Genomic DNA, 23103 nt, shown 5'->3' on the forward strand with positions numbered 1-23103 from the left:
GGACCACAGACCCGAGCAGAGTCACGAGGTGCAGAACAAGGTCCCCACAAGGTGCACCTGCAGGATCCCGGCCGCGCGTCCCGAGTGGCAGCCGCGTTCCCAGCGCGGCCAAGCGGCGCGCACCTGAGTGAGCAGCGGCTCCCGCGGCAGCACCCAGCCCCGCGCCGACCAGGCAGGAGGTCCAGCGGGCCGCCCCGGGGTTCTGGGCACTGCCCGTCGCCCCAGGTGCCCGGAGACAGCGCGCCTCCGCCCTCCTGCTCTCGGCGTCCCGGGGAGCGAACCCGCCGCCCAGGCAGTTCCCAGGCGGAGCACGGCCCGGCACCGGCGCTCCCGGGACTCTCGGGCGGACTTCGGTGGCTCCAACGGGCCGGGACTGGCCGAGGGCCGGGAGAGGTGTTCTCCGACGGCCGCGGCGGCCCGACTTACGTAAGCTCCCGGCCACGGAAAGGACCGAGTCCGCTCCGGGAGCCGTGGGTCCGCGGGCCGGGCCGGCGCGGAGGGCGCCCCGGGGAAGGCGAGCTGCGAGGGCGCCCGGCCTCCGGGACGCGCACCTGGCGGGGCCTCCGCGTCCCCGCCGGCCGAAGGTGCGCGCGAGCGGCCACAGGTGCGCGGCCTCGCGTCCCGCCGTCCGCGCTGACACCGGCGCCCGCCCGCCCGCCGCCTCGGTCTCCCGCTCCTCACCTTGCTCGCCGGCGGGCGCGGCCGGGAGGCTCCGCGGCGGGCGCGGGCGGCGGCGCGCTCCGGACGAGCTCGGGGGCCGACGAAGGCGGCCCGCGGCCGGCGTCCGCGCCCCCACGCGCGGCCCGGGCCCGCCGCCCCACTCACGAAGGCCGGCCCGCGGCCGGACACTGGCGAGCGCAGAGGAGCGGGCCCGGCGGCGCGTCGCCGGCGTCGACGTGCCCGACGTCGGGCGCGTCGGCGCGAGCGTCAGCGCCGCCCCGGGGGGGCTCGGAGTACCGCGGCCCGAGTGCGCACGCGCTGCCTCCGCGGGAGAGGGCGGGCTGCGCCTCGCGTGCGCTGATTGGCGGGGCTGGCCCGGAGCCCCGCCCTAAGACCGCGCCCCGGCGGTGGCTGGCGGGGCCGCAGGTGCGAACTCAGGTGGTCGCTGGGATCCTCGCACCGCGGAGCCCGGGCGCTCGGCGCTGTCCCGGGTCTGCCCCGGCGGCCGCTGGGTCACGAGGCACTTAGCCAGCGTCTGCGGGCGTCAGGCGCTGACACAGACTTCGCAAACGTGCGTCCACCCCGCTCTCCCGAGCGGTACCGAGAGCCGGTCGGGGCTGCGGTCCGCTGCGCAGAGTCGGGAGCGCGCGGAGCCATCCCTCCGAGCCAAGCCTCCTGCGAACTGCTCCTTCAGGCTCGGAAGGACGCGGTGTCCACGCAGGACCCACTCACTGGGCGCCGCCTGCTGTACCTCGGGAGGCAGAGATGAGCGGCGCGCGATTTGGAGGTTCCTGGCGGGGTGTGGAGAGGCCGGCTGCGGGGCCCAGGCCCAGCGGCCTCCCCTGCCCGCCGCTCCTTTTCCCCTGCTTCAGGAAGCTGGGCGACTCGGGAAGCTCGCCTGGGACTCAGGGCCTCCGCTGTAGGATGGGAAAGTGACCCAGGCCTGCGACGCAGTGTTGAGAGGTGGAAGTGAAACCCGAGGAGCTGACAGCCTGGCTGGAGGCCTCTGCGCGTCCGGGTCGTCTTTATCCTCCCTGCAAACATTTCTAAACGCCTACTGTGTGCCAAGACCTGGGCTAAATCTTGCAGGCACGGAGATGAATACATGTACCTTTAATAAACTGAAGAGCACACACTCTTTGCAAACCCAACTGTCAAGGCACCTTTGCTGTTCACCAGGGGTCACTGTGTGCAGTTGGTGGTGAGCAGCCAGAGCCCCTGAACTGAGGAAGGCAGCGTGGGGTGAGAGGGCCGGAGGTGATCCCTTCCCAGGTGGATTCGTGATTCCCACACTGCGAGTTCGCCAAGAACAGGCACCGAGTGTGCTTGACTTTCCTACACACCAGGCTCGCGTGCACTTCCTTCCATCCATTTTGTTGTTCAATATTTATGGAATATTTTATTCATTATATGTTGACTGACTGCATGAATGTGCATTCATAAATGCACTTCCGGCCCTCAGCTTTTTGCTATTTTTAAGTTGTACAAATGTTCTGTGAGGTGTTCTGCAGGCACCCCTTGTGCCTCCAATCAAGTCTGTACAAGTCCCCAGTTCCCCTGGTCCAGGGCCTGGGAAGAAGAATCCCAGGTGTTCTCACAGGTACCTGCTTAATCATCTTGCCCATGTCCTCGTAGAGCCCAGAAGGTTCTATCAGGCTCTATCTCCTAAGAAGGTGGCACAATGCCAAAATGTAGTTGAACAGAGTGAACTGTTCATTCACCGCATGATGGGGGCTTCGCAGAGAAGAACACTCAAGTTTTTCCAACAGAGAAGGGAGAAGCCCTATCATTCATTCCCATGAACTTTTGTTCCCCCAGATTGCAAATCAGTAAGAGGAAAGCTGTAAGCAACCTAAATGTCCCACAAAAAGAGATGGTTTAAATCATGCACTTGCAAGCCACAGAAAATTTGGCTGTCACGGTCATAGTTTAGATAACTGCCTAATGACAGGCATAATTCTGCATCCTGATCGTGGTGGGAGTGACTCGATTGTGTACTGTTGGCAAAACTCACCCAACTACGCTGATATGTAAAGCATGCCCTAGTTTTTATAAACGGAGAGAAATCCTGCAAAAAATCAAGATCAAAACAAGTATCCACAGTGTGTACCTAATTCAGAAAACAGCCTCTGCAGACTCAGGCAGAGCGCTGGCCTAGGAGCTGTGAGGCACTGCATTTGATCCTCAGCACCACATAAAAATACATAAAAGAAAAGGTATTGTGTCCATCTACAACTAAACAGGAAAAATTAAAAAAACAGCCTGTTGAGGTAAAGAATGTATTGCTTAAAATTTATCATCTTGTATTTGGAAGCTCTAGACTTGTTAATTAAATAGAACTTTTTAACAAAATAAGTTTTGTATGATATACTTTTGAAAAGTGAAGTTAAATTTCATATCAAATTTGTCAAGAAAACCATATCTATAGATGAAAATAGTGTTCTGTATTCAATTCATTCTCCAGTTCTTCCTCTCTCCACACTCACACACGAGAGCGCACACAATTGTGGTTAGAGTTTTCCTTTCCTCCATGCTGATCTGTCTTCCAGATACCTCATTGTGAATGTGCATTATTTTTATCCTTAGGAAAACCTCCCAAGCACATTACTCTGATAAAGCCAAGGCGAGACAGATGGGGAGGAATTGCCTTCAGGAAGCTGAAATGGCTTTGCTCCACACCACCCAATAAACCACTTTCCCAAAGCTTTTGTCTGAAGCACATTTCGGAGTTGGGTGGTAGCCTCAGAAGGCTCTATCAGAAAACAATGAAGATGGAGAAGCTTTCTGTCCAGTTCTTCTGTTCAAGACGCTGTACAGCAGGGCCGGAGGAAGCAGATCTACTACATACCCGAGTCCCATCTCCCAGAGGGGCTGCCGCAGAGGCCGCCAGCTGCTCTCTGGAAGGCCTCTGGGTGGTGTAGCTACGGCGGGTTTGGTTTGGTCTGACCCTCAAAGGGTCATGTGCTGGAAGCTTAGTCCCCTGCCTGGTGGTCTTCAGAGATGGCGGAATCTTTCAAAGGGGCTAGTGGGAGGAGATGAGGTGGGGAGGGGGCTGGAGGGGTGACATCGTTCTCTTGAGATGCTGGTTGGTTCCCAAGACAGTGAGTTGTTACAAAAAAGAGCAAGAGCAGCCAGGCACTGTGGCACACACCTGCGATCCCCGCTCCTCTAGAGGCCAAAATAGGAGGATGGCAAGTGGGAGGGCAGTCTGGGCAACTTAGCAAGACCCTGTCTCAAAATACAATTTTAGAAAGGGTTGGGGACGGAGCTCCGTAGCCTAACATGCCTGAGGCCCTGGGTTTGACCCCCAGTACCAGGGGGAAAAAAAAGAGTAAGCCCTTCCCCACTCTCTGGCTTCCAGGCTGGCCGGCGGTGTCTTCACACATTCCCATCACTATAATGCCACCCACTATGAAACCTTTACAGATCTTTACTCGGAAACTGTGAGCTAAATCAACCTCTCTTCTTTACAAAATATCCACCCTCGGGCATGTTGTTATAGCAACAGAAAAGGGTTGAATGCAGTTATCAACCGAGAGCATTGCAGGACACAGGAGGCTCCTCCCTTCTTGAGACATAAGCAGCCCAAGAAGGAGGACCGTGCTGAGGTTGGGGAGGGGCCCGACCATGCAGAACCGACCAACCAGAACCGAGAAACTCCCTCACAGGAGTCTGCAGTGACGCTGCTCTGGACTGGGAAAGCCCAGTGGGGTGGGCACTGGACAATGTGGCCCCTAAGAGGAGGAGCCCAAAGCCCAGGGATGCAAACAGGATCTCTCAGGGGACAGATGGCTCAGCCACTGTGTGGCAGAGTGGGACTGGGGCTCTGAGCGAACCTGGGGTCCCTCACTGCCGGGCTAGCCCTCTGCAGTGACCAGGGAGTGGTCTCACCCCGCTTTGTCACGGGCACAAGTCTCCATGGAGCTGTCCTCGACTCTTCCCACGTGGCAGCCCTGGATCAGAGGTCCTGGTGGCTGCTGGGCCGGGGACATCGTGGGCCCGAGTGTCCTGGTCTCGGTGGCTGTTCTGTTGTCATGGTAAGTCAAATAGTGGGAACAGGGGTCATGGGCATCTGTCAGGGCCTGGCTCTGTTGGGGTCAGTCCCAGGACGTGGGCACCCCTGGGCGGGGTGGAAGAGCACATCTGCAGCGCTTCACCGTCCTGGCCAGCGGAGCTGCCTTCTCTCTCGAGGGAGACCACGGAGCGGAGATGGGGCCAAGCGCCTGCACCCAAGCTCACGACTGTGGGAGCAGGGAGGGGCTCCAGCCATCAGGGTCTCCAGGCCCTCAAAGCTGCCAAGCACCGAACCCGGTGCCCACCGTGGGGAGCGGATCTGGCTCCCGCCACCTGATCTGATCTGTCACCCACCGCCAGGTGCCTCGCCCGGTGCCAGGAGATGCCCGCTCCTGGGCCCCCCGAGCCCCCAGTGGGGGGCGCTGCACTGGCCTCGCTCTACCTATAACCGTGCTGCCGCCTGCTGCTCAGGGCAGCTTCACTGGGTTCACCAAGGAGCCTCCGCAGGGAAGGCCAGGTGGAGCTGGCCTGGCCCAACCTGGGTGTCCTTCACCTCTCCCTGGGCCCCCACCTCCGCCCCGTCAAAGAGCGCTCACTGTGGGCTCCGGGGCACTCCCGCTGGCTCCCTCTGGCCACCTCGCCCTCTCTGGAGGGGCCGTCCACTCAGTGGTGACCTCTCTGGAGGGCAGCTGCCTGACTGGCCTTTGGGCTCCGCATCTTTCTCCGTCGCTGGCTGTGTCCTCTCAGGCAAGTGGCCGCGGTCTCCGGGCTGTGAAGCAGGGATGGCAGCCCCTCTCCGATTGCTACGGGGTGGGACGCTCATCACTAGAGGAAGCCCTGTTTCTCGGGTTCATGCTCATCCCACCCGCCCCAAAGGGAACCAGTGTTGTCCCACTCCACCAGCATCTTATTCCCTTTGCCCTTGGTAGGCTAGGAGCTGAGACCCTGTTCTCATGAGTGATAGATACCCAAGGGAAAATGTACAGGTGTTCTGGGATCTTAATCTCTGATAAAAGAGGGAGCAGTAGAAAGTCTCTCGTTGGAACGCTGCCCTTGAGGACTGGGGCTGTGGCAGCCATCTTGAGATCATGAGGGACGACTTTGCTCCTTATCTTTCCATAAAACTCCTTCCTACTGTTTCTCAGGACATTTACGTTCTTCCCAACCCTAATCACAATAAAAAATAAGGCAAGAGATTGAGAAAAGGGGGCTGGGGTACAGCTCAGTGATAGAGCACCCCTGGGTTGATTCCCCAGTACCATAAAAGGAGGGAGGGAGGGAGGGAGGCAGGGAGGGAGAGGTGTTACCACTCTCCTTGGAGACCTAAACTTAACAATGGACACGGAGAGGTCACTGGTTCAAAGGAATCCACTGACGTCAAGTCAAATACAAGGTTGGAAAACGCTGTCACCAGCATTCAAGGTCAAGGCTGAGGACGCTGGGAAGAGCCCCTGGAGAGCCCCGGCCAGCCTCCAGCCTGCTCCTGGGCGTGCCCTGTGGCAGGTGACGGTCTGGCCTGGCCTCAGAGCCCTTCTTGCCAACCAAACAAACCCCTGTGTGTGCGCCACCAGGGAGAGGAGTCCAGGAGGGGTCCTGGAAAGGCCGGCCTCTGCCCTGCCCACACCCAGTGGCAGGCACCACCAGCCCCAGCCTCGCTCTGGGCCTTTCCCAGACGAAGGTGAAATCCTTTCAGCATTACAAAAGGAACCCCAGGTGGCCCTCGGACCTCCAGCCCCAGCAGCCAAAGCAGGGGACAGACCTAGTGGTCTCCTGTGGAGGGAGTCCCCACTCTGAAGGAGGGTGGGGGGGTCCTGGCTGGGGGCGGGGGAGACAGCTGGGGTGGGTTGCGCAAGGCCAGGGATGCTCTAAGCGCCACCAGCTGTGAGCCTGAACATGCTTGTGGTGGGATTTCACCACGATTAAAATAGGTACCTAGACCCTCCCTATTGCCCAACTCAAACGTGCCTGTGGAAGCTCCTAAGGAATTTTTCTGCAGCTGAAATATTTGTCATGAAACAAAAATCAAGATTATCAGATTGGGTCGGGCGTGGTGGTGCACGCTTGTGACCCCACAGACTGAGGCTGAGGCAGGAGGATTGTGAGTTTGAGGCCAGCCTCCACAACTTAGTGAGACCCTGTCTAACAACAAAAATTTAAAAAGGCTGAGGGGGGCTGGGATTGTGGCTCAGCGGTAGAGCGCTCCCCTAGCACGGGCAGGACCCGGGTTCGATTCTCAGCACCACAAAAAATAAATAAATAAATAAAGGCATTGTGTTGTGTCCATCTACAAGAAAGATTCATATTCTCTCTTTTAAAAAATTTAAAAGGGCTGAGGATGTAATTCAGTGGCAAAATGCCTCTGAGTTCATTTCTCAGTACCCAAAACATAACAAAAAAAAAGAAAAAAACTATTATATTGGACAACTAATCTTTTAAACATTAGATATTTATAGAATCACATACATTTAAATTTTCATAACAGTTGACATTTTTTTCTTTTGCAACTGTCCCCTTATTTAAATGTCTGGTATTATCAAATGCTAGAGCAGATCATGGCTCTCGAATGTTATGAAAGCATACCATATTACACAATGCGTTGGTCTGCAGTAAGTAGAAACCACGTACCTACGAGACGCCTACGATGTGTGTATTCAAGGAAAACCTCCGAACCCGCTTCTCATGGTCACTCATTGTTATTTAAAAGTCCCCATCAACCGTGTATTGAAAACCTGTGGAATGACCTAGGTTTGTAGAACCCGGTTCTTTTCCCCGGCTGGGAGGCTGACATCAGCTGGGAATTGGGTGACTGTAAGTGTCATTTTTTCGGTGCTGGGGACAGAACGCCGGCCTCTCACCTGCTAGGCAAGCACTGGCCACCGAGCCACACCCAGTCCTCCGCTGGCTCCTGGGAAGCCGAGCTTACAGCCACTCTGAAGGCAGAGCGAGGGGGGCTTATGCCTCCTGAGCCACCTGAGGACCCCCCAGGGGCGGACCCCGTGCAGGTGCTCTGAGCGCCTCCGGGGGCTTCCAGGGCTGCCGCTGGGCAGCAGAAAGGTCCCCGGGATGCTCCGGAGCTCCCCTGGCAGCCGCAGCTCCGACAGTGATTTTTACATTTCATTCACTTGCCGCTGCCGCTGCGTGCCGGGCACCAGGCCAGACGCTGGGAATACATCGATAAGTCCAGGCGCCAGAACGCGCGGTCCAGGCGGAAGAGCGGAGCAGCGGGCAAGGAATCCACATCTGCCCCCAGCGAGGTGCCCTGGGCGGGAGCCCGTTGAGGCCCAGAGGCGTCCTAGGAGGATGGCCTCTGGTTCCTCAGGGGAGGAGATGAATGTCCCCCAGGGGGAACCAGAGGGGGTGACAGACCAGCTGGGCTGGACGGACCGATGCCCAGCCGGCCGTGGCGCTGGGCCTGGGTGTCGGTCCTCTCTGCCACCCGTGTGCTGGTGGAGTCCCAGGCTGAGGGTTCCCTGTGAGAACCGGCCGTGGACGGGCCTGTGTCTCCCTGTGTCCTCGTGGTGTCCCCTGTGGTCTGTGTCCTGGCTGCCTCTTCCTCCACCGACCCCAGTCCTGCTGGAGGAGGGCCGTCCTCCTGACCTCACTCTATCCTAGTCACCTCTTGGAAGACCCTGTTTCCAGCCGGCACAGGGGCACACACCTGTGATCCCAAGGACTGGGAGGCTGAGGTGGGAGGATCGGGGACAGGGGCAGCCCAGGGCGTGCCACCTCTGACACGGACACAGTGGTCATCTGCCTGCCCGCCCTCAGCACCGCCTGCCGACGACATCCCTGTTCCCAAGGTGTGACAGCAGACCAGCGTCAGCCAGCACCACAGGGCGCGACCCTGGTGAGACCCGGTGAGAGATGTTCCACACCGACAGAGCCTGAGCCTGAGCCTGGGCCCTCGCGGGCCTGAGTGGCTTCCTCACCTGGGGCGCTCACATGGGGCCTGCTGGGGCCCGAGACTTCACCACACTTTCAGGTGTCCACGCACCAGGCTGCCCATGGCCCCTCTTTGTACTTGGGTGGGTCTGAACAGGCCTGGAAAGAAGCAGGGGTGGGCGCGGCCAGCAGAGGCAGAGACCAGAAGCTGGTCCCGGGATGGAGAGGCAGTGCGGGCCGTGCGGGGTCAAGCCACAGTCCCTCCTGCAGGGCCCGAGGGACAGCTGGGAAACGCTGTGGTGACCCAGTGCTGCCACTCGACGGAGGGCCTGTCCCGGGGGGTCACGGCACGGGGAGCTGGGGCTTCTGGAACAGGAGGGGACCCTTTAGCCTCTGATGAAACGTGGCCTTCCTCAGGACTGCACACGAGAGGACACAGCCAGCGAGGGGACCCAGAAGAGGGGCCCAGCAGGGACCGCCTGGGTTGGAGGCAGGACCCCCTCCTCCCCCACGAGCGGGACCAGGGCACAGTCTGTCCGTCTGCGTGTCCATCCGTGTGGGTCCTGGGCATGAAGCAGGTGCCCAGGCATATCGAGGGGCCTGCTGCTGTCCCGGAAGTCCCCGCCAGCTGTGCAGGTGCCATCCTGGGACCCAGGAGCTCCCCAAGAGCTCTGGAGCCTCGGTGTCCCTGCCATGGCACCCACCGTGGGACCGTCTGGATGGGCAGCCGGCTGGTCCTAGTGGGGACGAGTCCTTTCCAGAGGGAAACAAGTGACCGTCCTGTCGCCGCACCGGACACCATTTTGCACACACCCTGAACCTCCGTGTGGGTGACCCGGACCCCGGGGGGATGTGGCTTTTGCTTAAAGGCCAGAGCTCAGGGTGCCCTGCCGCGTCCCTGGTGGCTGAAAAACAGGTCCTCCCGGCCCCTGGCCCGCTTCCACCACTGACGCCCGACTGCGGGAACTGGCCGGGGCAGGCTCCTGCCGCCTGGACACGGGCTGCGTCCCTGCCTCTGCGTTCCAGAAGAGCCTCCCAGTCCTGGCAGCGTCCATGAGGCGGGAAGGCGGCTGGGCGGCGGGGGTCCTGGTCTCCAGAGCCCTGCCCCTCAGCCCAGCTCGTCAGGCGGCCTGCATCACGGAAACCTCCCTGGCCGCTGCTGGCCCAGTGGGGTCACCCCCAGGCTTCCAGAGCACGCAGAGGGCAGCTGCAGCTCACAGCTCCGGGCGTGGGCCTCCCGTGGCCCTCCAACGGGCCACACTGTTCCTGCCCAGAGCACCCTGCCCCGGCCTCCGTGAAGCTGATGGCTCCCGGCAGGTGGGTCCCCAGGCCTCCTCCCCAGGCCTCCTCCTGCCAGGAGCCCCAGCCCAGCTCCTCCCCCTCCCTCCCGGGTGCTCCTGCCCAGGGGCAGGTGGGGCAGGGAGAAGCAGGGCCCTGGGCAGTGAGCTTAGACCTGGGGGGCCCGGAGCCAGATGACCAGGTTCTCTCCCATCCCACTACATGGGACGGTCTGTGAGGCCAGGGGCCGAGCACACAGGTGGCCCTCGAGGAAGACGCGCTGGAGGTAGGGTCCTGGAAGCACCCAGTGGGAGGCGCCCTCTGTGGCGGGGCGGGGGTGGTCTTCCTGCAAGGGGGACAGTGAGGAGGGATCAGGACGGTCATGTGACGAGGTGCTGGACGAGCCAGTGCAGAGGCTGCCAGGCCCCGTCCTGGGGGCAGGACTCACACAGCCAGAGACAAAAAGCCCCGAAGAACCAAGAAGGGAGCCCGCCCTCCCACCTTTCTCCTGAGGGGCAGCCTGAGGCCTCTGGGAGGCCAGGGGACACAGAGAAGAGCCCTCCTGCCCCTTCCCCCGGCCTGACCTGTAGGCGTGTCCGCCCCGCGGCCTCAGCGCAGGAGGGCTGTGTGGGAGCGGAGCTGGCAGGGCCCCTCGCTGGCCTCGCAGGGACTTGCCCAAGAATAATGGGCTCCAGGCTCTCCTGGGAAGGACATGCAGACCGCTAAGGAAAACCCAGACCCAAAGCAGCAAACCTCCAAGTGGTGGGCGGGACGGGCGTGGCCCCCGGGAGGGCAGGGCAGGGCAGGTGGGCATCCGAGGCGGCCTGCAGCTCACCCCCTGGGGGGCCTCGCTGGGGCAGAGCTCCAGGCAGGAGACAGTGGCAGCCATCCCAGCGGGAACCTCCTGCCGCTGGCCCAGGGCTCAGGCCCACACCTGCTCTGTCCCAGGAGGCAGAGGGCAGCGCAGGCAACGGCCCCAGGCAGGGCCAGACTGGGCAGCTTCAGGGAGCCCGGGAGCAGAGCCCAGGCCTGGCCTGAATGTCCCCCGGTGGTGCTGGAGCCACGCAGTGACTAGCCAGGGGCCAGCCCTCCGGGTCTGACCCTGGACCCCCACCTCCTGGGCCTCAGGTTTCTCTCCTGTGATGTAGGAGTGACCACAGGCCTCAGTGCCAGCAGGGTGCTGTGGGCTGGACCTGCGGGCACCTGGGCCTGGCTGGGGAAGGCCTGGCACACCTGAAGGGGCAGAGGCCGCCAGCTGAGCTCCGCTTGTCACGTACAGTGAGGGGCTCTGTTGGCCCAGTGGAGGCCGGCCAGGGGAGGCGGGGAGGCTGCCAGGCTGGGCACAGGTGCCCCAGGAGGCCTGGGGTCCAGGAGTCCAGGTCAGCTGGACCTGTGGGGCGCCTGATCCTCTGGCGACCCCTGACACACTGCTGAGGACTGCCACCAGCCCTGTCCCCACCATCTGCTCTCTCCAGTGGCCATGACCAGTGAGATGCTGCGGCCCCTGTGCCGGGGTGAAGAGTGTGTCCCCCAACGTGACATCCACCTGGAGCATCAGACATGAGCTGGTCTGCGGAGAGAGCTTTGGCCGAGGCCACGCTGCACAGGGGTGGGTTCCAACTCGGCGACTGGTGGCCTTGTAAGAGGACCAGGTAAACACACAGGGACCAGGCCAGGGCCACCGTGACAGGGGCAGGGGTTGTAGTGGCCTGCCAAGAGCTGCTGAGAGCTGCCACAGTGGACGAGGCAGCTGGACCCGAGCCTCTGCAGGGAGCCAGGAGCCTGCCACTCCACGATTTGGGACCCGTCTCCAGATCTGAAAGAACAGATCCCTGCTGCAAGCCTCCTGGTTTGGGGCGCTGTTTCGGTGGCATGGAAAGCCAGCGGGACCCCCACTCTGTCCCCTCTGCCACAGTCTCCTGAGCTTCCCACCTGCAGCCCCTCCCGCCTGCCAGACCCTGCCTCCCACTGGGCTCTTGCAGAACCCCCCCAGATCTCCCCCCACAGCAGGGCTCATGGGGGGTGGCACCACCGGGGCCCAAACTGAACCAACTGCCACCAGACTCCTGCTGCCCTCCGCCCTGCCCTCAGGCTCCCCGGCTCCATCTGTCTTGGAGCCAGAGGGAATGTGGTGCTGGGTGGCCAGGGACCCCAGCTTCCTCAGGACACACCGGGAGCCACACGGTCAGAGGGCAGATGCCGTCCTGTTGGATTCCCAACGTGTGACACTCTGTGGCTGGGAGGAAAGCGTCCCCATTCTTGGGAGGCACACCGAGGCCTCAGGGACCAAGCATTGTGTCTGCAATGACCTTCAGATGGCTCCGAGAAAGGAAACCCGCGGCCTGCTGCTTGTTGGAGGGTGCCGTCTCCCCAGAATCTACCAGCAGCTGGGGGCCTCCCACACCCCCATGGCCTGGCCCGCGGCCCCGCGGTGCCCCACACCCACCTCCTGTCCAGCTGGCTTCCCCAGCGCCTTACACACAGGGCACGTCCCCAGTCCCCCCACCCCTGAATGTGCCAGGCCCCAAGGCTGCGCTGAGGACTGAGTTCAGATTCCCTCCGGGACCTTGAGGTCCTCCCGGCTCCCCGCTGCTCGGCTCCCCGCTCCAGACTGGCCTGCCACCCTGCCCCTGCCTCCTCCACCCTGGGCCTCGACACAGCTGCATACTTCGGAGTAGAGGTCCTCTGATGGCCTCCCCGGCCACGTTGGGGCTCAGCACTGGGACCCAAAGACCTGACAGCAGGAGTGCGGAGGAGGAGAGGCTCAGGGGTCTCGGGTCAGAGGTCTCAGGCCACAGAGGCCGACCAGTGCTCTGGGCCCAAGGCGGGGCAGAACGCCGTGGGGGACAGTGTCGGAGGAAAGCAGCTCAGGCCACGGCCACCAGGACGCAGAGAGCGCTCCGCTCACCAGGGACAAAATAGAAACCCCAAGGCAGGTCCCCAGTGACCCGCCTCCTCCAGCCACACCCCACCTGCCCACAGTCACCGCGGCCGTCCCTGACAGCCACCCACGCACTGAGCAGGCTGAGGCTCCGGAGCTTCTGGGGACACTCACATCTGAACCCGAACATCACCTGAAAGTGGTCTCCATGAGGCGCAGGTCTGTGTCCCCTCCCCCGGCACACAGCAGGTGCACGACTGGGCAGATGAAGTGTGGGTGATGGACAGGGAGGACGGTGGGCGGCAGGGGGAGGAGGATGGACGGACGCCGGTGGGAGGGGGTGGGCGAGAGTGTGGAGGGGAGGGTGCTGGACGGACGGTGGGCAGCGTGAGGAGCAGCAGGTCGCCTGGGCCCTCCAGGAGGCCAGGCTGGACGGGGGAGGCCCCGGGAGGAGCCGGGGGACAGCGGCCCAGGTGGTGGAGTTCAGTGAGCACTCCTTTTTCCTGGGCACCAGGCCTGACCCTTGGTCCTCACGGCTTGGGGTGACAGGTTGGTCATTATTCTCCTAATAAAATCTAAATGTCCCCTCACACATGGCGGGACACTTCAAGGTACAAGAGAACAGACAGGGACAAGTAAGCGTCCCCACCACTCCTCCCGAGACGCCGCAGACCTGGTGGGAGCTCACTGAAGAGAGCTGGACCCGGGGGCATCTTACAGGAGGCCCAAAGAGGCTCGGGAAGTCGCCCAGGAGGAGGGGTGAGGAGGGCAGCCCGCGGGAGGGTCGCAGGCGGGAAGGCAGCCAGTCACAGGTGTCCGGGGGCCAGGGAGGAGCCTGGGGAGGGTGGCGCTGAGAGGCCCTGGGTGCTGGGACGGGGTGGCACCGCCAGGCCGCAGTGCAGCGAGAGCTGGTGAGGCCCCGCCCGGGACGGGCCTGCTCTACCTGCTGGTCCTCCTGCAGGGCGTTAGTCACTCCCTGGCTCCAGGAAGGAACACGCCATCCTGCCCACACAGCCGGCCAGGCCACTCCTCCTGCTGGCCTTGGCACACGCGGGCGCCCAGGCTGGGACTGACTCTCACGGGGCCTGTGGGGCTGGGGCAGGGGCAGGGCCCGGGCCCTCTGGCCTAGGATCAGGAGGCCTCGTTCCTGGTCGGGGCTCAGAGCCTGGTGTGGCCCGTCCCCAGGACGCCAGCATCAGGAACAGCTGTGCAGCTCCAGGGCCGCAAGAGCGCGGGTCCCAGGTCCCCCACCCTGAGCCTGCACGCCCCGAGACGAGGGTGTGGCTCGGGGCGCAGGGGGTGCCCGTCATTTGTCTCGCTGTCACCTCGTCACCTCCCGCGATCCGTTTCCTGAGCCCAGCTGGTCCCAGCTCCCTCCTGGGGTGTGGGAGCAGAAGGTGAATCCACGGGTGGCCAGTCCACCAGGAAGTCAGGCCGTGACAGCCGGCCAGCATCCCACCCGACGCGGGAGGGACCTGCTGGATAAAGGGGACAAGGCTGGGGCTCCGTCGGCAGCAGTCGCAGGCGGCCAGCTCCCGGCCCTGCCCTCAGGTGGCCCAGGGACGTGGTGGCCGTGAAGCTCTGGACGCACGTGGACTCCCTGGAAGAAGGCGCTCGTGCCCCCACTTCACAGGGAGGAGGACCGCGGGCAGCTGAGGCGCTCACACGCCCGGTTCCCCGGCCAGCTGACCGTGGCGCTCGGCCAGGGCGAGGGCCCACAGGGAGGCTGGGTGATGCTGAGGAGCAGAGAGAGAAGCCGGACACGGAGTCCCAGAGGCTGAGCGCGGTGACCAACACCATCTGCTGGTGGACGCCGGATGCTCGTTACTGCCCCAGGGAGACTGGTGCACAGTGGCTGGGGCCGGAGGCATGGGCGGGTAGCAGGGCCTGGGAGTGGGGACAACAGGCGCAGTGCCGCAGTGCCGCGAGCAGCTTGGCGCTGTCACCTTGAGCCACACGGTGAGGACATCTTTGCCTTTCCGTCCCCCGCTGGTCCCTCAGAACAAACTGAGGAAATCCACCTGGGCGGATGACCTCTGTGCCCTCTGACAAGCTGCCCCCGAGGGCTCCAGAACGCCACTTTTTCATGACAACCATCGTTATTTTTACGTTCACTGCAGGGGAGACTGTGTTTCAGTCACGGTCAGCTTTGTGGCAAGCGTCTGAAATCCGCAAGAGGCAGTGTCTTCAGTAAAAGAACTGCCCTTCTCCTGCACAGCTCAGTCCTGCTGTGGCCTTCGAGGGCTGACAGCGGCTCTGTGGTCCTTAGGGAGCCAGGCACCTTCTCGTTGGTTTACCTCCTCCTTATTCAACAGAGCTGCCTGTGCTCCAGCTTTCATGCTTGCATTCCAGTAGAAGGGAAGAAGGGGATTTGGAAGGGCACACCCCCTCTCTTTAAGGGCACTTCTGGGAAGCTCCACACACCACCAGTTCAGCTCACTTAGAACTCGGTCAAATGGCCACACCACACTGCGAAGGGAAGTTGGGAACACCCCTTGAATCTTGGGGGCCGTCTGCTCCACTTAGCCCTGGGGACCTGGCGTGGAGCAGGAAGCCTTGGACAGGGACAGGACACTGGTGTCTCTGCCCCAGAGCACCTTCCCTGTGGGATGGAGAGTTACTTTTCTAACTTAACTTGGGGCCGGGGTGGAGCTCAGTGGTACGGCACTGGGCAGCGTGGGTGACACCTGGGTCCTTGCCCCACGAAACCTGAGTTAAATTAATAAGATTAAGTAAGAGAGGACGTGAGTGAAGGCCTGGGGGGCCTGGTCCAGGCCAAAGTGGCCCCTTGACTGTCCACTCCCAGGGTTTGGGAAGCACAGGGGCAGCTTGCCCGGGTGGGGGCCAGCTCAGGGGTCACTGGTAGGAGCTCTCTGGTCCCTGGAAGGCGGGGGTCTGGGAGGGAGAGCCCCAGCAGGAGCCCAGGAGGAAGCCAGGTGGTCCAGAGACAGACAGGGACGGCCCGAGCCAGGCAGGCCCTGGGAGGCCAGGAGGCTGGGCACGTGGCCTCGGGAGAGACGCAGGGACAGGCCACCCAGGAAAGCTCGGGGGGCAGGAGGTTGGGCAGGGCCCTGCCTACAGGACGGAGGGGCACAGGCCTGTGAGGGGCTGAAGGCCGGGGGTGGTGGTGACCCTCTGGCCTGGATGAGTCTGTGCACAGCCGGTGCTCAGCTGGGGCGCCCCAGAGTCCCCCACGTCGGTGACACCTGCAGGCGCCCTTCGTCCCCGCCGCTCACAAAGCCGCACTCTTCCCTCTTGGAGGGGACGCCGCTCCTGCTCTGTGTGGGTGCAGACGTGCCCGGCACTCACCTGGGGGAAGGAGTGAGGCCGGCCCGAGCCATCCCCCCACAGGCCACGGTGCAGGGGCAGATTTCCCAAGGTGGACGGGTGCGGGGACCAGGCAGGCTGACCTCCCGCACCCGGAGTCGCAGGCAGATGCCCTTGGACATGGACGCGGCAGCCAGCTTTCAGGCTGCTCCCCCCTGTGGGAGCCAGGGTGGCCCTCAGGAGGGGACGGGAAGCTGCCAGGACTATGGCCTGGGTGGACCGTGACCCTTCCCCAGCTGCGCCCCCTCTAGGCCTGCCATGCCTGTCTGGGAACCCCAGGCCATGGGCCTGGCCGAGGGTGCAGGTGACCCACAGTGGCTCCGTGCCCGCCGCCGACCCCCGCAGGCCTCCGTTGCTGTGTCCATCGGGCGGGGAAACAGCCTCCTGAAGGACCGGGCCAGGTCCTGCAGCTGCAGCAAGGGGCGAGCCCCCAAGAACCCTGGGAACCACACCACCGGGGGGCGGCCTCCCAGGACACGAGAGTCCAGGCTGGGCGGGAGGCCAGCGCAGCCCCGGGAAGCTGCTGCGTGGTCCCTCCTTTTCTGAAGAAGGACACACGCACTGGACCCTGAAGAATGGGCACGCCCGACCGTCCCTGGCCGCTTAAAATGTCTTTATGGCTCCTTATTGTCTAAGAGATGGGATCCAGACCCCTCCCAGCTCCAGCTCCAAACCTCCTCCTGGACCTGCCTGGAGCCCTTCCCACTGGCCGGCCGGCCACCCTGGCCTCCACGCTTCGGCTCCCTGCACTGGACCAGCTGGAGAACTCCTGCTCCCACCGTGAAACCCCACTCGATGGTCCTCTATAAAAAGGCACTTTGGTGTCCTGGAGATGGAATGGGCCCCACCTGAGACTGGACAGACCCCTGAGCTCTCGGGACTGTTCTATGCTGGTGATGGTTTTCCTGCTGGTCTCTCCCTCCAGACCTGGACTTTAGGCCTGGGAGCCAAGTTTTGTTTACCCCCCCGCCCCCACCCTCCATGACCACGCACAGACCAGGACCGCCAGCCGCCACCGGGCTCCTCTCTCTGCCCGGCTCTGCCCTCGCTCTGTGCCAAGGCAGCAGGACGCAGGGGGCAGGCGCACTCTGCCTCACCCTAGGAAATGGGGGTGGGACCAGCACGGCCAGCAGAGTGCCATCCCTCCGGCGGGCAGGGAAGCCTGGTGAGGGCCGCAGGCCTGCCAGGAACACAGAGGGGCACACGCCCCCCAAGGAGGTGCAGGCTGCGTGTGAGACCGTGTGGGGACTGGGAATCATGCGGATTCACAAATCGAGGCAGCGCCCAGCAGACTGAGGAGACAGATGGGCTCCAACCCTCACTCCCACGGCTCTACTGCCCATGCCAAGGCCCCTGGAGGAGGCAGGCTGAAGCCCAGGGCTCACTCAGACACTCAGCACTCCCTGGAGTGGCTGCTGGAGCCACACCCATACCCTGCTGAGGAGGAGACCACCCTGTGGCCTAGGCCTGATGGGCACCTCCCCCCACCTGAGAAGAAGGAAGAGGGAAAGGCGGGCCTGGCCTGAGCAGGTGGTGGGAGGCCACACAGGACAATTAGTTCTAGTGCTCAGCAGAGGCGTGGAAAGGGCCCTCTGCCCAGGGCGGTGGGTGACCTGTCCTGGCTCCACCCAGGACTGAATCACTCTGGAGGAGGGACTGGGTATCTCTGAGCATATTTCCAGAAGGCTTTCCACGTTGGCAACCTGGGTGCATGTGCTGTGGGGTGGGGAGGGCACAGGCAGGACCAGTCACCACTGCCCCACTCGTTGCCTTGGCCCTGGTCCTCATGTCCTCTTCCAGTCCCGCCCGCACTCGGGAAACCCTCCGCACCCCCCAGCACCTCCTCACCCACCAAGCACCTCCCACAGGAGCAGGGCCTCTGCACACGCCGCGCGTCAGGAACCGGCCTCTGCTCAGGCTCTCTCTGTCCTCACCTGCCTCTGTTACGGAGTCCTGGGCCGGAGGCCCGACCCAGGGATCCAACAAATCAGGTCTGGCCACTGCTCCCAAAGCCGAGCAGAGCAGTCACCGTGGGAAGCCCGAGAGGAGCTTGGACCAGGGCAGCCACACCCAGAACCTGGGCACCTGTCCTCAGCCCTGGCACAGAGGCCCCAGTGACTTGGAGGATTTCTAGAGAAGATGGGGCAAGGTAGGGGTCTGTGCAGCGGCCAGTGCAGGTGCCTCCACAGGAGGGCTGGGCCGGGGCCTGTCCCCACAGGAAGGCTGCCACTGCCCGGGGGTGGGGAGCGCCCTCTCTAGAGGGTGTGGGCCAGATCGGATCAGAACAGGCGACCTGGAGGAGAGGAAGGGCCCAGCAGGCCGAGGCGCCCAGGCTGCAGTCCCCTGGGTCATTTACAGGCCGGGAGGGGGCTGGGTCCTGGCCTCCTTCCGTCATGAGGCCCCAGGCGCCCCCACACCCACTCCAAGCCTCCCCACCATCACACGGGCCACTCCTCGCCTCCCACAGGCCCCAGGCCCCTCGTCCTCAGCCAGCAGCGCAGGAACCTCGACTCGCACGCCCACCGCAGCCTCCGCAGCCCCCAGCTGACTCCGAGGACGGAGCCCATGCCCGGCAGCTGCCCCCTGGGGAAGGAGAGCAGGAGGCCTGCCCTGGTTCCAGCGGCTCTCAGGACAAGCACTGACGCTGGCCACAGAAGCTGGCCACCAAATGCCACCTCGAGACCTCTGCTGTGCTGCCCTGGGCAGTGGGCATCTCTGCTGCCAGCCCGTGACAAGAGCTTGTCTGACCACTACTTCAAGCCCTGCCTGGTGCTCTGGCTGGGCCACTCCAGCTACCAGAGGCCACAAGCTGGGTGGCGCATCCGCCCAGCGGGAAGAAGGTGCCCATGAGGGGGGCCGCCTCAGTCCTGGAGGAGGAGGGCTCCTGAAGCCGGTGGAGGGGCCCTCCAGCCTGCTGCGCCAGCACCATCCTGCCCCTCCCCGGACGGCCCAGCCTTGCGGGCCCTTCAGAGGTCCTGCTCCCTCCTGGCTGGGCTCAGGGTCGGGCACCCCCTGCTCCACCAGAAAGACAGCGCCTCCTCCTGCCCAGCCCAGCTCTGCCCACTACCACCGCCCGCCCTAGCATCTCAGCGCCAGCACTCCCAGCCCTGGCCAGGTCTCCCCATAGCCCTGGGCACCTTCCCTCCACGGGTGGCCACACATCTGCCTGTGTGCTTACAGGGAGATGTCTCGGTCCTGTGGCCCTGGAGGACCTCCAGCCCTGGCACTTAGTAGGTGCTTGTGGAGATCTCCTGCCCCCATCTGGCAACCAAAAGTCTGTGGTCAAGCCTTCCACGGGTGGCCGTCTTTCTTTAAATTTAATCTTAATACTTTTGACAAGTGACCTTCTGGTTCTGGCACCGGGGGTGGAACCCAGGGCCGCCTCTCAACCTCAGCAGTTGTGGGAATCGGGTTCTTCACGGCCTCCTCCTCCCGGGTCCTGCCTTCTCCTTTTCCCGTCGTACGTACCTGGTGTGCCACCTGGTGTGCGTCTGGAGCCTACTCTGGCGGCAGGGAGGTGAGGAGGCTCTTTCCCCACTTGGGGACTGACCTAATGGAAACACATCTTCCCAGTCGAGTCCACTGCTGACACAGTAGGAACACAGGAGGGCGGCCCGGCAGGGGGCTCAGCCAGGCCCAGCGCCCGCTCACCCCCACGGGGCCTGCAGGGACAAAGGGCAAAGCACCTGTGGCCGAGCACTGTGCCCACCAGAGCCGCCTCCTGGCCCAAAGCCCCGTGTCCCTCCCCTGCCCCGTGTCATTGGGCTAAAAGGCCTCAGGTTCTCTTGTCCTCTCTGGCCTCTCCTCAGATGAGTCCTGCCTGGAGTTCACCTGTCCCAGGTGCATGGCTGAGCTGGACCCGCCCAAGCAGTAGGCTCCGGAGCCCAGCTCACCTTCCGTGAGACCCCCATCAGCCCCTTCCTGCTCCCCGGGCTCCCCTGCCGCCATCTAGGTTTCTGGCTACACAGGTTCCGATCTGTGCGGAGGTGAGTCTACCCTGGTCCGAGCTGCGGATATTGCTGGGGCCAGGTGACGGGGGCCTGTTCCACTGCCCTATGAAGCCCCAGACTCATGGCCAGCTGGTCACGGCTCCTCAGGGAGGGCAGGGGGTTCCCAGTCATCGGACGCCTCCCAAGACCCGGGGGTGAAGCTGCGCCCCTAAACGTCACACCCGGCTGGCGGAAGGTCGGTTGTTTTAAACCTGCAGCCCCTCAGACGACATGCGTGGCCTGCACCACGGCTGGTCACCCCGGGCCTCTCCACAGCAGCCCTGGAGGAGGAGGAGGCTGAGAGGCGAGGAAATGTGGCGCTGGAGCAGGGGCCCAGCGAGGGGCCAGCCAGAGGGCAGGGGTGCAGTGCCAGGTGGCTACGTGCCCTGTGCCCTCTGCCGAGAGTTCACCCATGGAATGAATGAGAGGCGGGGCACCCAGCAGCACCCCTGCCTGGGTGTGGCTTCGAGGGGCTAAGGCCACCTGGAAGGTGGGATCCTTGGGGTGGCTGGCTGTGCCTCACGGGGGCTGGGCAGCGTGGAGGGCAAATCCTGGACCTGGCCACTGTGGTCCCTGGGGACCAAGACACTGTGGGATGTGCTCGGGCCGGCCCTCCTGGCCAGGAGTGAAAGCTGGCACTGTTTGCTCTTCCTGCCTGAAGGGAGCTCAGCGCAGGCGTCCGAGGACCTTTTTACCACCAGCCGAACCTCACTAAGACAGAGTGCCTTCCCCCGGCTGCTGCAGCACTGGGCACGGCCCCAGGGCCTCAAGCTGGGCAGAGCGGGCAAGGCTAGCGCCACAGCGGCATCTTGAGACAGGGGGCTGGGCTTGGCCGAGGGTCTCATCTGGGTGGACGCGGGGCCTGGGCAGCCCGGCTCCTCCAGCCAGAAGCCCTTTGGAAGGAGCAGCATGGTCCCAGCTTCTGGTGACGACCAGGTGCTTGTTAATGGTGACACCTCACTACCGCAGACAGACCAGGAGGTGTAGGCTTCCGGCCCTCGCCAACCATCGGTCACCAACAAAGCCACCCAGCAGCAGAGGGAGCCTGTGGAAGGTGTCAGCTGACATGACTGAGCACAGGGTGCGGCCCCCTCCTGCTCTCTGCATGGGTCCCCAGCTCTGCACACTCGAGTTGCCAGGCGGCTATCCCCACTAGTGCTGCACTCCTTCTCTGTGGTGCAGAGGGTGGCACCCGGGCCTCGGGCCTGCTAACCGTGTGCCTTTTAATTCTATCTGACTGGGGTCTCCCTCAGCTGCCCAGCTGGCCTCAAGTGCTCCACCTGCTGCTCAGCCTCCTGAGGTGCTGGGGTCAAGGGAGCGTGCCCCTGTGCCAGCTCACAACCTGACTTTGGTGAGACAGAATCGAAGCCTCGTACCCACTGTGTGCCACCGGCAGGCCTGGAGTCCGGGGGGCTCAGGCGGCCACACACACACACACACTGCTACCCTGTCACTTGGCTTTCTGCTTGGCCTCTTGCTGGTGGCGACCCCTCTGGTGGGCACCTGCGACTCCCCAAAGGGTCTCTATGGAGTGCGCGACTCCAGAGGAGGGCTTCCCAGGTGAAATGGCTCTTCACCGCAGGCTCCGCGTCAGCAGCTGCAGAGTGGCCGGCCATGTGGCACATGCACATGCCACCCTAGTCACAGTTACCATCTGGTTCAAACTTGGTCCACAAGGGACGATGTGGTGAGAAAGCGGCCCGCCGGAAGGCTCGGCAGTGACCGTGGGAAGAGGAACATGAAGCTAGAATGTGCAGGGGAAGCCGGGGGCTTCCAGGAACGAGGCAGGGGTCTGCGTCCTGGCCACCAGAGGGGATGAGCGGGAATCGAGGAGGGCAGCAGAGACTGGAGAAGGGTTAGGAGGCCCCTCCCCAAGACGGTGGAGTAGGGGTGAGGCCCTGCTGGGAACCGGGTGGTGGTGGGGACAGGAGAGGTGGGAAGGCCACCATGAGGACAGGTCCAGGGTCCCTGCTGCCAAGGGGGAAGTGAGTGAGCCCAAGGAGAGGAAGGCCTGTGTGGCAGCAGGTGAGGTCGGGGTCGGGGACAGGCTGGGCACTGGGGGGAGGGGCGGAGTTGGAGGCCTGGTGGCCCCCAGCGATGCCCAGGCTCCAGTCCCCAGCCTGTGAGCAGGGCCTGATGGGACAGGGTAAAGTCATGGATGTGGAAATGGGGAGAGGATCCTGGGCCACTCAGATGCTCAAAGTAATCACAAGAGCCACGGTGGCAGGTGGGTCAGAGGCTGGTGCAGACGGAGGGGGACTCGGGCTGAAGAACCAGGCAGAGCTGCCCAGGCTGACCACGGGGGTCAGGGGAGAACCTGCTGCTCATTTTATTATTATTTTTTTAGTTGTAGATGGACACAGTACCTTTATTTTATTATCCTTATGTGGCACTGAGGATGGAACCCAGCGCCTCATACAGGCAAGACAAGTGCCACCGCTGAGCCACAACCCAGCCCCCCCAACCCCTCGTTTTTAAGGTGTCTGAGAAACGAGGCGTACAGATTGTGGGAAGCAACTGCTATTTACTGCCGGCCCTTTAGGACCCCCGAGGGCAGAGCCTGGACCTGAACCGGGCCAGACCACAGGCCATGGCTCCCATCCCACACCGGCCAGGTGCCACCGATTTCTCCACCTGTGGTGCACACTCTAGAGAATGAGAACGCAGCAGGCAGCGTCACCCGTCAACACTCTCCCAGGCTTCCCTGTCCGTTCTGGAGAGGGACCCTTGGCCTCTGGCAGGCAGGCCAGCCTCTGCCACAGAGCCACATGGGCCTAACACTCGCCCTCCGGGGGACTAGTGCCCAGCTACCTTCAGTGCAGCCTTGTGTCTGCAGCACCCAGTGGTGGTGGCTGCACAAGGGGAAGCTCCCGTCTGGCTCCAAGTCCCACCTCCTGGGCAGTGTCTTCTGCAAGCCTGCCCCAGGTCACTAAGCTCCCTGCTCTGCTGCCAGGAGCTGGCCCATCTCCTCCCCGTCCTGGGAGTGTGGACAGCAGCGTGGCCCAGCAGAGGACCTGAGTGTGGGGACTCACCTTACGCCTCATCCTGGGTGGAGTCAAGTCACAAGACAGG

At 63.0% G+C, this 23103-nt stretch overlaps 1 protein-coding gene across 6 annotated transcripts in view; it reads right to left on the bottom strand.

Annotated features, from left to right (window-relative positions):
* Ppfia1 (PPFI scaffold protein A1) overlaps positions 1 to 764 on the bottom strand; it is an 88314-nt gene extending 87550 nt beyond the window's left edge. For all 6 annotated transcript variants that reach the window (XM_077797890.1, XM_077797889.1, XM_077797888.1 and 3 more), the window contains exon 1: positions 682 to 764. The gene's annotated coding sequence lies outside the window, so the exon portion shown is untranslated. The remainder of the gene's footprint in view (positions 1 to 681) is intronic.
* Positions 765 to 23103: the final 22339 nt, after the last annotated feature.

This window comes from Urocitellus parryii, chromosome 4 (assembly GCF_045843805.1).
Source record: "Urocitellus parryii isolate mUroPar1 chromosome 4, mUroPar1.hap1, whole genome shotgun sequence".
Classification (NCBI taxonomy): domain Eukaryota; kingdom Metazoa; phylum Chordata; class Mammalia; order Rodentia; family Sciuridae; genus Urocitellus; species Urocitellus parryii.